The sequence below is a fragment of the Notamacropus eugenii genome, chromosome 4 (assembly GCF_028372415.1).
Source record: "Notamacropus eugenii isolate mMacEug1 chromosome 4, mMacEug1.pri_v2, whole genome shotgun sequence".
NCBI lineage: Eukaryota > Metazoa > Chordata > Mammalia > Diprotodontia > Macropodidae > Notamacropus > Notamacropus eugenii.
The window spans coordinates 342,677,421-342,694,742 of NC_092875.1; the positions used below are offsets into that span (position 1 = coordinate 342,677,421).

General features: G+C 38.1%; 1 protein-coding gene and 1 pseudogene across 4 annotated transcripts in view; one reads left to right on the forward strand and one right to left on the reverse strand.

The window, feature by feature from the left end:
- PLEKHG4B (pleckstrin homology and RhoGEF domain containing G4B) overlaps positions 1–17,322 on the forward strand; it is a 323,118-nt gene that overhangs the window by 150,450 nt on the left and 155,346 nt on the right. The window lies entirely within an intron of this gene.
- Positions 1,095–2,955, reverse strand: LOC140501537 (L-lactate dehydrogenase A chain pseudogene; annotated as a pseudogene).

Genomic DNA, 17,322 nt, shown 5'->3' on the forward strand with positions numbered 1-17,322 from the left:
CAGTCTTGTTATGAATTATTCTGATTTACTCACTCTACATTCTACATTCTACAGCTAAAATGGCCGCCTTCCAGCTCCTCACCCATGACATTCCATCTCTCACCTCCATGCCCTTACACAACCTGGTTAAACCAGCAAGGTGCCAATTCTCTGTTGAGTTAACCTTGTTGGCTCGGTTTAGATATGACAGCGCACAAAATAAATCATTGCACCTTTTTTTTCTTGCTTATGACAACAGGCAGAGGTAGAGGTGAATTCCTCTCCAAACCTTAGTCCACCCAGGGGTGCACTACTGGAGTCAACTCGAGCTGGCTCATGACAGCCAATTGCCAAATTTTCAGAGTGAGCCTTTACACCTCAGCAATTGACAATTGCTGCAGATCAGAGCTTGGTTTATTATTTTGTGGGTTATCTAGTCTTGGGAAAATGATGGAGAAAAGGTTAACAAGGAATGTTGTTCAAAACACGTTTCTCTATGTAGATGCAACTTGAGAAACCCTTACCACTTTACATAGATATCCCATTTATGCTCGTGATGGATACAATATAATTTTTAATGAATTTTATGGGTATTTCACATGCTAGTCATGTGTCTTATTTCCTTAATATGTTGCAAATTCATTCAATAAATATTTTATTAATTGACTGCTGTGTGCAGAGCACTGTGCAAGGTGATGAGAAAAATGCAAAGTTTAGATAAGACTACTGCCCTCATGGAGTTTACACTTGAATAGAAGTTAAGACATAAATACAGATATAATGTAATATAACATATTAAATGCATGAGAGAGTTGTGAACTAAAGTGCTGTGTAGTATCGATGGAGGTTGTTCTCTTTAAAATTGAGGATTAGGGAAATCTTTGTAGAGGAGGTGGCATTTGAATTGGGCTTTAAAAGGATGGGTACAACAGATGAAGAAAGAGAGAAAAAATTTCCAGGCACAAGGACCAAGGCAATTCGTGTGAGAAATGAATAGTCCAATTTAGCAGAAGGGTAGAATGCATGGAAGGATGTAATATGAAATAGGGTTGAAAAGTAGGTGGCACCTTTTTATAGAAAGTTTTGAATGACAAGCAAAGTAGTTAAAAATTTACTTTCTTTTTTTTTTTTTTTATCAGTTATTTGTTGTTTATTCAGTATTTAGGGTTAGTATGACACTTGAGGAATTGGTTGTGTTGTTGTACACATACAGATCTTTTTATATAATATGGAAATTTACAGCTATTGATATATATATGTATAGGCAGACAAAATCAGGTCCTCTAGAAAGGTGATACATGGGGGCCATGCTGTAGTGCCCTAATGGAGGGGAGGCACAAAGGTAATCAATGCATCAATAAAGAATTACTACTGTATGGTGTTTTGTATCCAGGAGTGTTGTCTTCTGGACCTAAGGGAACTTGTAGCACCTACACACAAAGCAGGTAGTTTATATACCTGTGGGCCACTGGCTCTGCTTGACACCAACCACTGAGACTATACAGGTCATATTCAGCATCATATGCAAACTACAACAGGGTTCTATTCCCCATTTCTAACTTTAGGAAGAAACTAGAGTGTGTTCACAGGTTTTACACTTCTGGTGTTTAGTCGCTAATCAGAGGAAGGATTTGGTCTATCTGAGAAGCAGATCATACATAACCCCTCAACCCCTGTCCTGTTCTCTTTATGGCAGCACATTCAAAGGCTTTAAAATTGCAGCTCCTTCTGGATTCCCCAAAGAGTATCTGCACTCTTCTTTAAACGGCTCTCCTCCTCCGGATTCAGGTTGACCTTCACCACATCTGAAATGCCATTCTGCCCCAAGACACATGGGACACTAAGGAAGACATCCTCTTTAATGCCATATAGGCCCTTAATCATGGTGGAAATTGGATGCACTCTCCTAAGATTCTTCATAATGCTTTCTGCCAGATCTGCCACAGACAAACCAATGGCCCAGGAAGTGTAGCCCTTCAGTTTGATTACCTCATAAGCACTTTCAACCACCTGTTTATGAACATCTTTCCAATTTTCTGCATCAGAATCAGTTCCCAAAGAAGGATGAAGGTTCTTTAGAGACACACCAGCAAGATTCACACCACTCCACACAGGAACACTGGAGTCTCCATGCTCCCCAAGGACCCATCCATGACAACTTAAAGAATGGACACCAAGTCTCTCCCCCATTAGGTAACGGAAACGGGCAGAATCCAGATTGCAACCACTTCCAATAACACGGTTTTTAGGAAAGCCACTTAGCTTCCAGGCCACATATGTCAAAATATCCACTGGATTGGAAACAATAAGCAGCTTGCAATTAGGGCTGTATTTAACAATATTAGGAATGATGAATTTAAAGATATTCACATTACTCTGGACCAAATTAAGACGACTTTCTCCCTCTTGTTGACGTGCCCCAGCCGTAACAATGACCAGCTTTGAGTTTGCAGTCACACTGTAGTCTTTTCCAGAAACAATCTTTGGCGTTTTGAGGAAAAGGCTGCCATGCTGGAGATCCATCATCTCTCCCTTTAGTTTGTCTTCTATTACATCAACTAGGGCAAGTTCATCAGCCAATTCCTTTGTTAAGACACTAATGGCACATGCCATGCCAACTGCACCAACCCCAACAACAGTGATCTTGTTCTGGGGAACCTGGTCCTCCTTTAGGACATTCAAGATAAGCTGATCCTTGACAGTTGATGCCATTTTGGAGGGTAGCTGGGGGGATAGCTGGTCAGGCTGCGAAAGTTCTGAGATAGATGAGAGGTTGCTGCTCCCAAGCTCGCACCAAAAATTTACTTTCTAGACATTAAAGAGGTATCAAACATTTCTGAGTAGAGGAGTAACAAGACCAGGTCTGTATATAATTGAAATTATTCTAGTAATTCTATCTTGGTTTTCTTTCTTTTTTCCATTTTAGGAATATGGGGGGGAAAGAGGGAGTAGAAATGAGGTAGCCAAAAAAAAAAAAAGAAATAAAAATAAAAGAGGGTTATTGAACCATGTTTTAATGCACAAAAGACAGTCACAGATAAACAGGTTAGTTTTGAGAGTTACATGTTTAACTGATTATATATTTAAAAAGAAAAATAAGCTGTACATAAGAGATCCCTCAGTTTCATTTACAATCCTCTTTTCTATTACGTATATGGAAATGGTAATTTTATTATTAAGTTCAAAATAAAAACTATTCTTATCGACTGATACATCAGACAAGAGTATCACACACATAAATACATGTACATGCACATGCACATACATATATGCACATGCCTGTTTGAGAGGCAAATGTTCAGTTTCAGTGTGAACAGTAATTGGCAATTTCTAAAAACCAAGGCTTGATTTATTTGTTTTATTGATTATGTAGACTTTTTGTTGTTGAGTCATTTCAATCATATCCAACTCTTCATGACCCCATTTGAGGTTTTCTTTGCAAAGATACTGGAGTGGTTTGCCACTTCCTTTTCTAGCTCATTTCACAGATTAGGAAACTGAGGCAAATAGGATTAAGTGATTTACTCAGGATCACACAGCTAGCAAGTGTAAGTGTCTAAGATTGGATTTGAACTCAAGAAGATGAGTCTTTCTGACTCCAGGCTGGGTTTTCTATATACTGTGTCACTTATCTGCTCATCTAGATGTAAGGAAGTACCAGGAATGCGTATTCAACTTGAAGTGTTTGTTCATACACTTTCCCCCTGTTGTTAAACATTGACCATCGCCCTGTAATGCCCTATTAATATTTCTTGACCTCAGCAGGAGGGCAATAGAAGGTTCAGGGACTAAAGTTACCCACCAGGTTGGAAGTCTGGTGACTATAAACTAGTTAATTATAATGATAACACAACAAGAATGGGCATTTATAAGGCACTTTAAGGTTTGCAAAGTACTTCATATTCATTCTATGACATCTTGGTTTGTGATGGTAGACAGAACACTGTTTCTACAGTCAGAGACCCTGGGTTCAAAACTCTGCCTCTGATGCTTGCTACACAGAACAGGTCACTTCATTTCTTGGGCCTCAGTTTCCAAATTGATAAAATGAGGAGTTGGACTAGATGGTTTCTTACAGTCCTTTTGAACTATTCCTATGAACTACGTAGCATTGCTTCTCAAGGAAAAATGACAGTGAGGAAAAAGAGTAGAAAACAGAGCAAAGGGTTTGCTCTCCACAGAATCTAAAGCAGGAGAGGGTACCTGGGTCCCCTTTCTCATTGACAAAGGGGGACATGAAGTTTGAGGAAATACTGCCAACTTACAAATCCAGTTAGAATAATGTCATTCTATGAGGGGAAAATAATAACAGGAATGGATCTCAAAATCCTGTATTTGCTAATGTGAGGCTAAGATCTCATGCTAAAATCCCACTTTTAAAGGGGGTTTTAAAAATTGTGGAATAATCATTCATATGGAATAGCACTTTAAAAGTTTGCAAGGTCTTTTGCAATTATTTTCCTATTTGTATATCTACATATGAAATACATACTAAAGTTGTTTTCATTCCCAATTTACAGATATGGGAACTGAGGCTGAAAGAAATTAAGTAGTTTGTTTGTGATTATACAGAGTCACTTAATAAGTGCCTAATGTGGGCTTCTGGTCAAAATCCTCCTGATTCTAAGTCTAGTGCCATGTCCACTGAATAGTGGAATAACTCTCTGCCTAGTCTGTCTGTCTCTTGAAAAAAAAAGGGAAAAAAACCTGGCATTTAAATATTACTTTAAGGTTTACCTATCATATATCAACATGTAAACATTGCGACACTCTAGTGAGATAGATGTTACTTCTGTCCCCATTTTTCAGATAAAGAAACTGAAGTTGTGAGAATTTACATGACTTACCTAGCATAACACAGCTTGTAAATGTCTTCACCAGAATATTAAGAGAACTTTTACTGGGTTCAAAAGTCTAACAATTTCTCCACTCTACTCTGCAGCTTTTCTTTAGATAGAAAATGAACTTATTTATTCCTCTTGTTTTTTCCATCAGTGTTATTTCCTAATACCTCTCCTCCCACTATAGCTTTCTCTCACAATATAGAAAACAGTTCAGCAAAACAAATCAATACTCTCTGCAACCAATCTAATTTTTCAGTCGTCACCTTTCTCCCTTGAGGGGGAAAGTGTCTTCTCATCATCAGTTCTCTAGAATCAAAGGTTAATTGATTTTCATCACTAATTGTTGATTGCCAATGAGTAGTTAGTATTTTTAGAGATCAGCTTGGCTTCCAATTTTTTATTAGAAAATATAGGACAGAATTTAGGTAAAATTTAGCTATATGAATGGAAAATTTAGGGGGAAAAGCAAAAGACTAAACACATCCCAAAAATTCTACCCAGGGAAAAATCGCATGAAAGGATTGTAGTCATTACCAATCAAGTGGTTTTTAAAAATATATGTCTATATATCACAAGTCAAAGTTGATTGATTTAAAATGCAATTTTGGCAGGAATAAGATGCCCTGGGATTCTCTTTCCATGCAATATTCATCAGAAATAGTAATAGGAAGAGAAAAAAAATTCTTTCCCTTACACAAAAATGCAGTATGGAAAAGTAATATATTTAAGACATCAGGCATAATATTATGTACTCAGTGCTATCCCTGCTTGGTTTCAGGCTTAACTTCTGTTGATAAATCATTTAGTATCCAAAACTTCTTTGAGGGAAAAACAATTCATAATATCAGTCACTAACTGTCTGATTCAACCTGAAAGATTAACTTTAAATTATGTGCTTCTTAAAAAAAAATCTAACATACCACATGTAGTTTCAAAAAAGTTTTCCTTTGTTTTTTATGAGATAATGTTTTTTCTTATTATTAACATCAAATCCGTAAAAGATTATTGAATACCTACTACCAGCCATAGTGTGTGTATATTGGGTACCATGAAGGTATGACCATGAATGAGTAAATACTTCTGTGGAATTCTACAATGGTATGCATATTTATAAAAAGGTTAGAGAATATATTTTTCACCAGTAATTCAAAAACATAGTAATAGTTGCACTTAGCTTTTCTGTCAGTTATTATGATAACTCTTGCCAATAGTGATAGATTCAAAATTCAATTAAAGAAAATTCATTTAAAAATTATTATGTTGAGTGTCTCTGCTCTCATTTATAAATGAGAGCTACCAGCTAAAAAAATTAAAGCATCCAAAAATACTAGAAAGGAGTAATTGTACTATTGGGAAACATCCACAGGGAAGGGAGTAACAAACCAGGTGTGTCGTTTGAAGACAGGATATCAGACAGACATTGGCAAGGTGGTTTGACTCATACAAAAGACATTTTTGTTCGTCTTTAGAGCTAGTTTGTTTAGATTTAAGTGAGTGAAATTGAAGAGGGAAAGAGAATGAACAAAAACAAAATACTTTGATGAACCAGAAAGAAACAAGTTTTGTTTCCCCACCTTCAACTTTAGGATATTAGAAAGGATTATTTTAAAGCCCTGAAGGAGTACTGAAAACATATGCATAGGGAATATATTTCTTTCCAATCTGCATGCTTTCTAGGCATCATTTTAAAAACATCATCCATTTGTACAGAGTTTTGTTTTATAGATGGAAAATATAGGCCCAGAGAGATGCATGACCTGCTCAAATTAACTCATTTATTGACACTAAGTGTCTTAATAGTCACTTCTGCAAACTTTCATACAACTGAACTAATCCTTAAGATAGAATTAAATTTGAATAGTCAATAATTATCATCATTGAAGTAGAAAGTTGAAAGAGTTTTGTTTCATTGAACTGATCCTGGAGAAGACTGAAGAGACCCTCTTTGGATTGGGAAAATATTGACTCTCGTTCATTATATATTAGTATATATTAATTCACAAGATAATAGATGAAGATCTACAAGGCACCTTAAAGGTTTTTCAATCCAATATTCTTAGTTTATAGATGAAGAAACAGGCCAAGAGAGGCTAAGTGACTTTCTCAGGTTTAGTAGTATCAAGGGTTCAAATTCACCTATTACTGTGATGAATATCAGTCTTCTCTAAGTTTTGTCCCAAAAGTTTTAGTGCAGCTTTAAGCTTCTGTAACTTCAAAAGTATAAATGCTACACTTATTAAAAGTGATTTAAAAGTTTATCTACATTTCTTTTATACTTGTTTAGCATTGTAAATTTTGAATAACTGATTTTTATTTTTAATTTTAACAAATAGGTCACCCTATCGTTTTGGATTGTGTGTTTTCAGTTTCTGGATGACATTTTCTCAGACCGTTGATGGGTAGAGAAAGGGCCCTCTTGGTCATCCAATCTATCCCCATTAGAATTTTTCTTATTGAATCATATCCAACCTGTCATGTATGTATCAAAATCTGAATCTTTGGATAATATTAAGGCTAGTATTACAAATCAACTCTTTCAGTCACTGAGTGGCAGCCCATGATGAAAGTTTTTACAGAGTTTGAAAATCAACTATAGCGATATATCACACAAAATGGTAGTTATGCTGAATTTTAATAAGAAATATAAACATTTTTCCTATATAGATAACTAACCTTTCAAATGTTACTTTTTATAAGCTTGTAGCATTTATACTTTTGAAGCTATTAAAGCTTAAAGCTGCACTAAGACTTTTGGGACAGGCTATGTAGTATAAATAACAAAAAAATGATTGGTTGGTTGGTTTTTAAGTGACTAAGAACTTTGCACTCTCCGTGATTGTTAACTATTTCTTGTCCTCACAGAAGTTTCCATGAGCGTGGTTAGCAGTAATGTTTTCATTTTACAAATGAGGAAACACGGCTATAGGAACAGAATCATACAGGGGAAAGTAGATTTAGAGTTCAAAGGACGACCTGGCTCAGACACTGACCATTGTATTTGTGTGCCCTTGGGCAGCGCCTTCCATACTTTATTCCTTCACCTGCAAGGTGGGAAGGTTGGATTGTGATCTCTAAGGATCCTTTCCAGTTCCAAATGCTGGGATCCTGTGAAAATTCAGGGCTCTTGTCTGGGGCCCTAGTCGGTGACAGAGCTGAGGCTGAGGCTACCATTTGCTCGCTCTACCTGATTTTCAGTGTTTTACCTTCCAAACTAAAGTCAACCTCCAGGTCAGAGGTTCTGTGTAGACAGTGGAATGAGAACCTTCCCCTCTCACCCCCGAACCTCCCTGCCAAGTGGAAGCTTTTAACAAACAGTGGCCCAACCATAAATTCCAATTTCCCTTCTTCATGAGCAGGCAACCTTTCTTGAGCAACTACTTCACACCTATTCATCTCTTCTTAGCCTTGGTCTACTCATTTGTTGGCTTCTGTATGAGAATCCCATGTGCCCACTGAATCAGGAAGGGAGCAGGACAGGCCCTGACACTGTGACTCCAGAGCTGAGTGTTTCTCATATGTTTCCAAAATATGTTGTTGTCATCATCATCCTTGCTGTTGTTTTTCCAGTCATGTCCAATTCTCTGTGACCCCATTTGGGGTTTTGTTGGCAGAGATACTGGAGTAGTTTGCCGTTTCCTTCTCAAGCTCATTTTACATTGAGGAAAGTGAGGCAAACAGGGTTAAGTGCCTTGCCTAGGGTCACATAGCTAGTAAGAGTTTGAGGCTGGATTTGAACTCATGAAGGTGAATCTTTCTGGTTCCCAGTCCAGGGTCTATTCCCACCTAGCTTCCCCTAAAATCTCTCGTACATATTTCTATTTCTCTTCACTTGCATAGCCTCCTCCCTAGTTCAGACCCTCATCTCCTTTTGCCTGGAAGAGAAGAGTAGTTGGTTTTTTTGTTTGTTTGTTTTTGCCTGCAAAAGAAGAGTAGTTGTTCCTTCCATTCTTTCTTTTCTCTAATCCATCCTCCACCCAGGTGCCAAAATGTCATCATATCCCTGATGGCATGGTCTTCTTTGGCAACGAAGAATGAACGCACACGTTCTTAAGTCACAAATCTGACCCAGAAATGAACATGTTAAGTAACTTGCCCAGGTTCACTCAAGTAGTAAATATCTGAGGTCAGATTTAACTCAGGTCTTCCTGACTCCAAGCCTAGCACTCTGTGCACTGAACCACCTAGTTTCCTCCCTAGAACCATAGTAAGAGCTTAATAAATGATTGTTGAACAAAAAAATTCATAGGAAAAACAACATCAGATCCAGGCAGGACCCCATTGTAGCTATGTGACTTTATTTATGTGTCTGTAGTATGTGCATGTCTGGTAGTCATATGCGTCAAGATGAGCTGTGAGTTGTCCCCAGGCTCAGGAAAGGGCTAGGCAAGGATATTTCTGAGCCTTTCTCTCTTGGAAAAAATGTTGAAAGTCATCAAGAGACCCTTGTGTCAACTAACCTCCTTTCATTCCACACACTAATAATTCCAAAGCCATCCATGCTATAAATGTCCATCTCCCAAGTAGCCTAATTCTAGGAGATTAATGAGTGGGAAGAAAAACACATACTTCTGACCAGCTAATCTTTAAAAAAATAAAAAATCTGAGGCTGATAACCATCACATAGATTGTGTATCAAGCAGTGAACACCCATACCAGCATCGCGGCTAGCAGAATGGCTGTCCCTCTGCTTCCCCTTCTGAATCACCTTTTTTAACCCTCACGACTGCCTTGAAATGAGTTGGGGAGGAGGGGGAGGAGGAGAAGAGAAAGAAGGGAAGGAACGTAGACTAGAAGATTAAGAAAAGAACAGATTCAAAAGGTAGCTACTCTAAACACCCTCAGAGCTAATGTCTTTGATTAAAGACTTTGATAAAGTCTTTGGTAAAAGTCTTTGATAAAAGTCTCAGATGTTTAGATGCCACCAGGACTTTTATTTAAAAGAATTATCAATGTTATAACTTTACATACTTCTAATTGCTACTGCCATCTTTTGCCTCAATTCTTATCTGGCCTTTAATTATGAACGGGTGTTGCCTCATACAAACTGGGACGTGGGAAAGAGCTTAAAAAGGCCAAGGTCATCCACTGCATATGGGCCATTGCCAGTCATCTTGAACTATGTCTTGTCTCTGGACTCTGATGATTCTGGAGGAGAGAATGAAGCTGATAACTTCGCACAGTGCTGCCTCACTTAAATCCAATTCACTTGAAAGTCAAGACATCACCCTGCTGATGTCATCGGTCCTCTTCAAGAATGAAGGACGAACAACAAAAACAAACAATTGCTACTAGGAAATTTGTGGAGGGATGGTGAAGGCAGATGGTCCAACTTCCTTGTGGTGGTCCTGAAAATCTGAGTTTTCTGGATTTTGTTTTTCTGGCAGTGTCATGTTTAATACTCTTCCTACCCTCTCTTCCTGTCTGGTACGTACTCTCTGTCCTTTCTCTGGGGACCTTCCCCTCCTTTGCTTGCCTGTGTGCCCATGCACAAACACACAGACATACATAAATACACACACACATGTATCAGAAATCATCCTTCCTGAAAACTATCTCCCATGTAAACTTTTTGATTAACACCTCCCTGCCTGTGACATCAAGGGTTAGAAATAAATCAAATGGTCCTAAGCAAGATGCCTCCTTCTCTATAACATATCTGACCCCCTTCCATATTAGTATAGTGAGGGATGACCCAGGTAGCCTGCACCAAACCACTGGAGTGACCAAGAACCTGCCACACCTAGGGAGCCAAGATGAAAATGCTTCTCGCATAGGTCATTCTTTGGTCCCCTTTCTCCTCCTGCTGGACCTAAAGATTCTTATAACAACCTAACTGCAGCCTGAAGGCTGTGTATCCCTCTTCCCAAGAATTCTACTTGTATCCTTGACTCTTTGAGTGACCACAACCCTGGTTCTGTTTTTTGCCCACTGTCTTTCATCTCTCCTTTTCTCATCCCCACTCCAACTCCCAGTTTCTAAAATTAGCCACCTTCCCTTGTTTGAAGTCAAATTTATCTTTAATATAAGGTCTATTGTATTTTAGAATTTTTGGCAAAATTTCCTAAAAGCAGATATAAGGGGCTGGGACACCTGCATAGCACTTTTTTCTTAAGAAATGCCCATCCCATCACCCCAAATTCTTTTCAGATTCTCAGAAAAACAAATGACCCTCCAACTTATTCTTAATTAAATGTCTAATATTTATTCTAGAGAGTTGACGCAGTTTAGTTAGATCAACTTTAGGAGTGTTTAATGTTCTTTCTAAACATTTTTATAATACACCGAGGGACCTCTGTAGTATCAGTTAGTAAGACATTTTAATTTAAGGAAGGCAACACTCACAAAAGATCACTAGACTGGTCATCAGAAGACTGGGGTTCTAGTCCTAGCTCTTCCATAAACTCATTGTGTGACCTTGGGTAAGTTTCTTAACCTCTCAAGACTTGTTTGTAGATCTATAAAAGGAGGAGGTTGGTCTAGATGATTTACAAGAGCCTTGTTGGTTCTATAATTCTATTACTATAATTAGGAGCATATACTTAGAATCCAAGGTGATTATGGGGGTTTCTAGTCGTATCTTTGCTTCTCTGACAGCACTTGAACCATATCTGTGATTTATTTTGTGCTGAGCCTTTGGTTTGGAACACCACCCTCAATTATAACGTTGCTCCTTTGGGAAAATCCATTCTGCATCATCCCAGTCTACTTTATAGTGCGGTTTCTAACAGTGCCCTGTGGCAAAAAGTTGAGGATTGCCTATATTTAGATGGAAGAACAGTGTGCTTAGGAGACCAAAATGAGCAAGCTGTCCTGAACAAAGAGAAATCCTCCCATAAAAAGTCATGAAATCATGATGGTCACCAAGGATGTATAGATGCTAGAGAATGGTAAGGCAGGAATACTTTTACGTTGCATTGCCCCAAACAAAGTTGCTTCACAACGAACATGATAAACGCATGTTTACCAAACTAAGAACTTTCGTTGCTGTTTGGTCCTTTTAGTCACGTCCAACTTCGTGACACCATTTGGGGTTTTCTTGGCAAAGATACTGGAGTGGTTTGCTATTTCCTTCTCCAGCTCATTTTACAGATTAGGAAACTGAGGCAAATTATGGTTAAGTGACTTACCCAGGATCACACAGTTTGTAAGTATTTGAGGCCAGATTTGAACTCACAAAGATGAGTCTTCCTGACTTTGGGCCCAGTACTCTATCCACTCCACCATCTAGCTGCCTATAACTAAAGTCTATCCCCCTGCAAACATCATTCATATGGAATGCATTGTTCATAAGCAACCAGCTAGGGCTGGGATAGATAGATAATGGGAGAGAGATTCTCTTTAGTCTTCCATTTATCCAAGAGCTTCTGTGTGTAGCCAGACTCAGAGTTCTTCTTCCAGGGTATACCAAGTAAACTGTCAAAAGTCTGTTTTTCCTATTCCAACTTTTAATCAGTTCTTCAAAGGTAGTTCATTAAACGTCTGCTCATACCACTAAATTAGCCTGTGATACAGAGTATAAGCAGGAAGAACTTAAGTTAATAAAAAAAAGAAATTCCAACAGTGGAATGTAAGCCGTCTGGAAAGTCCATACTTCTAGGTGGATTTCAGTCTAATGAAGACTAAATCACAGAAACAATGAATTTGGGGGAGGGAGGGAAGAAAGACAAAAAAAGCATTTCTAATTCTTCCCTTCATCCTTCTTATAAACTCAAGAAAGACGTTGGCCTGGCAGTAGTCCAAAGCTGAGCGGCTTCGGTTTAATTATCAAAGTGAAAAGTCCCAGCATGCTGAAATTGGCAGCTGCCTGGGAGTGAGGTTGGAACTCCTCAGATCTGTTAACGGATTTATCTTTGGCAAAGCACCCCCAACACTCTCTAATCCACTGTCATCTAAACACTGACTCTAAAGTTATTGAATGCTGGCAGTTTGAGTGTTTTCAGTCTATCTGATAAGCAATGTGTACATTAAGAAAATACCCCATAAGAGTTTAAATTTAGAATACTTTGCTTTTGTCTAACCTTCCTTCAATTAAATAATGGTAATAGCTGCCCACAGTGTGGCATTTTACAAACTACTTTACATACTTTAGTCCATTTAATCTTCACAGTAGATATATGAAGTAGGCAGGATAAGCATTATTATTTCCATTTTACAGATGAGGACCCTGAGGCTTTGCGATGTGGTTTATTCAACACTTTGATGGATGGAATCACAACCACATCTCTTAGCCTCAGGGTCTTCATCTGTAAAATGGGGAGAGTAATATTTACACTGCCTATCCCACATGGTTATTATAAGCATCAAGCGAGATTTATTGTTTTTTTGCTAGTAGTTTATATTTGTGTAATTCCTCAAGATTAACAAAGCATTTAATTGATAATAACCCTTGAAAATCAAATGTTCATAGCTAGTAAGTAGCAGATCAGATTGTAAGATTCTAGACCTAGAAGTGGAAGGACCTTTAGTCATTATTGAGGCCATTTTACAGATGAGGAAATTGAGATCCAGTGAGTTTAAGTGACTTGTCCATGGTGTCACATAGGTTTCTAGAAGGTAGCAGAAACAGTTTTTGAACTCAGATCTTGGGACTCCAAGTTTCACATTCCTTTTATGGAAAGTGGAAAGTGATGTTTCACTAAACAAGGCATCTTTTTAAGTACAATGTTAGAATGTTAGAGTTCTCTTATACCAATGTCCTCCTAACTTGTCTCTCTGTCTTAGGATTGGTCATTGTTGCTCCGCAGCAAAGAAGTCTTTGTGAGTTATGAATAGGTGCACCATTTTGATTTAGCATGTTTTGAAGGTATCCTTAATCTCTTAGAGAGGATTGAATTTATTTCCAAAGTAAAGCAGACCTAATCTTCCCCATTTTGGAGTAATCCTGATTTGCACCTGGTTTTCCAGAGGCCTCCAAGAGGGCAAAATGAGTTTAGGGGCCCAATGGAATTTCAGATCCTTATCGAAGAAGGGTCACTCCAAATTAAGTCATTCTGAACTCCCCTGGGGATGTGGCCGCCTCAAGGACCTCCTAACATTCCTATAACTCCCCTTAAGGCTTTTGTAAATAACCCAGACTCTGGGGAATTCCTAGCAGGGTACCTAATGACCAGTTCAATCCCACATTTATTAAGCACATACCATTGCATAGTATTGTGCTTGGGCACTAAAGAAGATGTAAAGTCAACATGAAATGATCCATTCCTTTATGGAGTTTATGGTCTAATAGACCAAAATGTTCCCAAGAAACATGACACTTAAAACATGCCAAAATTCCATGCTGCCCATGATTATCACAAAGAAGTAACTCATTTCTGGATGACACCATAATCTTTCCTCTGCTTCTACTTCCTGCTTTCAAACAGTTTACACAGCTTTATGTGCAAACTGCAACTACTTGTAATCATTCCAGTTACTAAATACTAATTAATCACTAGCCAGTGATTCTTTCTTTGTCTTTAAGGATTACCCATTACTCTTCTTAAAGCATGAAATAAGTCTCGTAATATGACTGGTAGAGCATGGGGAGTTGAGCAGGGATAGATCAGGTTCACTGAGGGGTGGCACAGGGTAGATAAACGGTGTTTGTCATCCTTGCTCAAGCACATACATGCATGCTCCCAAACACATAGGCAGTCAGAACCAGGTCCCAGCGGTTATTGGGGAATGGTCGCTGTTGGTGCCTCCACCCAGAACTAGGTGAAAAGTGTACCTGTGTTAAGGTCTGCTTTACTTTGGAAATGAATCCAGTTCTCTCTAAGAGACTAAGGATACCTTCAAAACACCGTTAAGTCAACCCATTCGTAACTCACAAAGACTTCCTTGCTGGGAAGCAACAATGACCAATCCTAGGGCAGAGGCAAGTTAGGATGACATTGGTATAAGAGAACTCTAACATTCTGTTAACCTAAAGTTAACCTATGTTAACGTTAGTAAGTGAAATCTCACTTTAAACTGATGCAGGAGATCTTAACACTAAAAGGAGAACTGAAGGAAAGCCTCTTGTAAACGAAAGGCCCTTTGTGAAGGGAGTTATCACCTCTAAGGTTCTGTAAATATGATTTTACATTACATATATACATTATGTATATATGAACTTTGTTGAAAGCAGGCCACACCTTTATTTAAGCTGCATAAGCAGAACTGTCCAAATAATGGAGAACAGAAGCTCCCCTGGATGTAGAAACCTCATCCTTTATGAAAAAAGGTGAGGGGGTGGGGGTGGGAATTAAATGGCATCAAAGGGGCAGCTGCTACACAGCCCTTCAGGTTATCCCCAGAATCCACTGAGTATCCTTCCAGATCCCCTTGCTTGCTAATGGAACCAATGGGTTTCAATGCTGTTGTGAGTTTGGGTATTTTTTTTTACTAGCTGCTTACTTGAGCCTCTTAATTTTTTTTTTTTTTTGAGTAAGTTCCTTCTGAAAAACCATTTCCAAGAGACCTGCATCCATTATCCCAGTTTTACCTGCACTCAACAACAGCTTTTTTGTAATGGTCCTATTGTGTATCTGCTCTGACCATAACCCTGATTAAAAAGCAGAAATGAAACTGATCCTCCCTGAATCCAAATCATTCATCAGCTTCCTGTCTGGCATTGTTATGCTTGCGGATTTTCTATACATACTCCTGATGCCCTCTTCTTTTGTTAGGTCAACTTTAGCAACATTCCCAATCCATTTATCCATTCATTTATTCAGTCATTCAACAAATATTTTTTTTGGAGTGCTTGCTATGAGCATAGGCCACTCTCAAGATAAGGTGGAGCCATAGTGCACAGAGCACCAGGTCTGGAGTCAGGAAGAATCATCTTCCTGAGTTAAAGCTGGTCTCAGACCCTTACTAGCTGTGTGACCCTAGACAAGTCACTTAAGTCATTTGTCTCCATTTCCTCATCTGTAAAATAAGCTGGAGAAGAAAATGGCAAACTGCTCCAGTATCTGTGCCAAGAAAACCCCAAACAGGGCCACAAAGAGTTGAACATGACTGAACAGGAACTATCTAGGTTTATCTTAGTTCGCATCTGTCTTGTTCACCTTAAATTGTATTCCAGGTTATGAAAAAAAAAACTGTGGTACATGGAGAGGCTTTTAAATCAGCTCTTCCTTGGACATGGAAGAGGAATTTTTCCATAATTTCTACTTCTACTTCTCAGGGCCTGTCTATTTGACAAAGATGGTTTAGTTTTTTATGCTTGCTAGAGGCAGCCCCGACGGTTCTTGTGATAGACCCCACTCTCTCCCCCCCTCATCCACCTTGCCAAAACTTTGAGGGGTACTTTCCATAGAGGTAGGGTGAGAAGCTCTTACCACAGTGCTGAGGCCTCTTGACTCCTGATTCTTGATTGGAGACAAGAATTGGATCTTATCAGGTCAATTCCCTGTATATAAATTAGGCTATATCAGAAACTTATTAACTCCTTTTGACTGACAGGGGATTGGAAAGTCTCTGAAGGAGCAGCTTAATAACTTAGAAAGTTAAGGCTCTAAAAAAGGCCTCACGCGCATAGTGATTTACTATTCTCCTAGGAGCAGAACACTATTAATAAGACATTTAAATGTATCCTCATTTGTTTGTTTTTTTAAAATCAAATATGCTTTTTTATGGTGCATTTAATCATTATCAAACTCAAATTTCAATATACGAAGAATATCAGGAAAGAAAACATAAGAAATTGAACCGTGAACTTTAGTTATGTACAATTTATTTTTAAGAAGTATTTATGTAATTGTATATGTACATATATAACATACATATACATTAAACAACTTAACAAAGTAGTAACAAAACTACTGTCCTTTTTTGTGTCCACTTCTGTATTTTTATTTACTTCCTTGTATATTTAAAAATGGTTTTTCAATGCTCTGGATTTTGGGCTTTTGGGGTTTTTTTTTTCTGCATTATCAGTGCCCACTACTTTACCTTCCCTTTCCCTCCACCCAATTTAGGTACTCCATAACAAAATCAAGCAAAAAAAAAAAAAAGAAAGAAAAAAGCTCAACACATTGACTATGTCTGAGAATGCCTATCGCATTCTGCATCTCTGGGCCATGTTTTTTTGGAAGAAATTCTTCTACAAAGCAATTTCTGCTTCTGGTTATTTCTCAAAGGATTCCCTGAAACCTTATTTTCTTTCTTTTTTAAAAAAATCCTTTGAAAATGTTTACTGATCTTTTGATTTAATACAACTTTTATTTATGAATATATCCTATCCCCAGCAAGTCATCCCTTGTAATAAAGAGATTTATGAATATATGTGTGTGTGTGTGTGTGTGCGCGCGCATGTATATATAGATAGAGTTACAATTCCACAATCCTCATTTTTGCAAAGAAGAGAGGGAGGTGTCTTTTTTCATCTCTTCTTTAGGGAAAAAAAAACATGGTCATTATAATGATACAACATTCAGTTTTGTGGATTTTGTGGTTTGATTTTCCATTTTCTTTGTTGCAATCATTGCATAGTGTTTTCTTAATTCTGTTCTCTTGACTCCAGATCAACTCA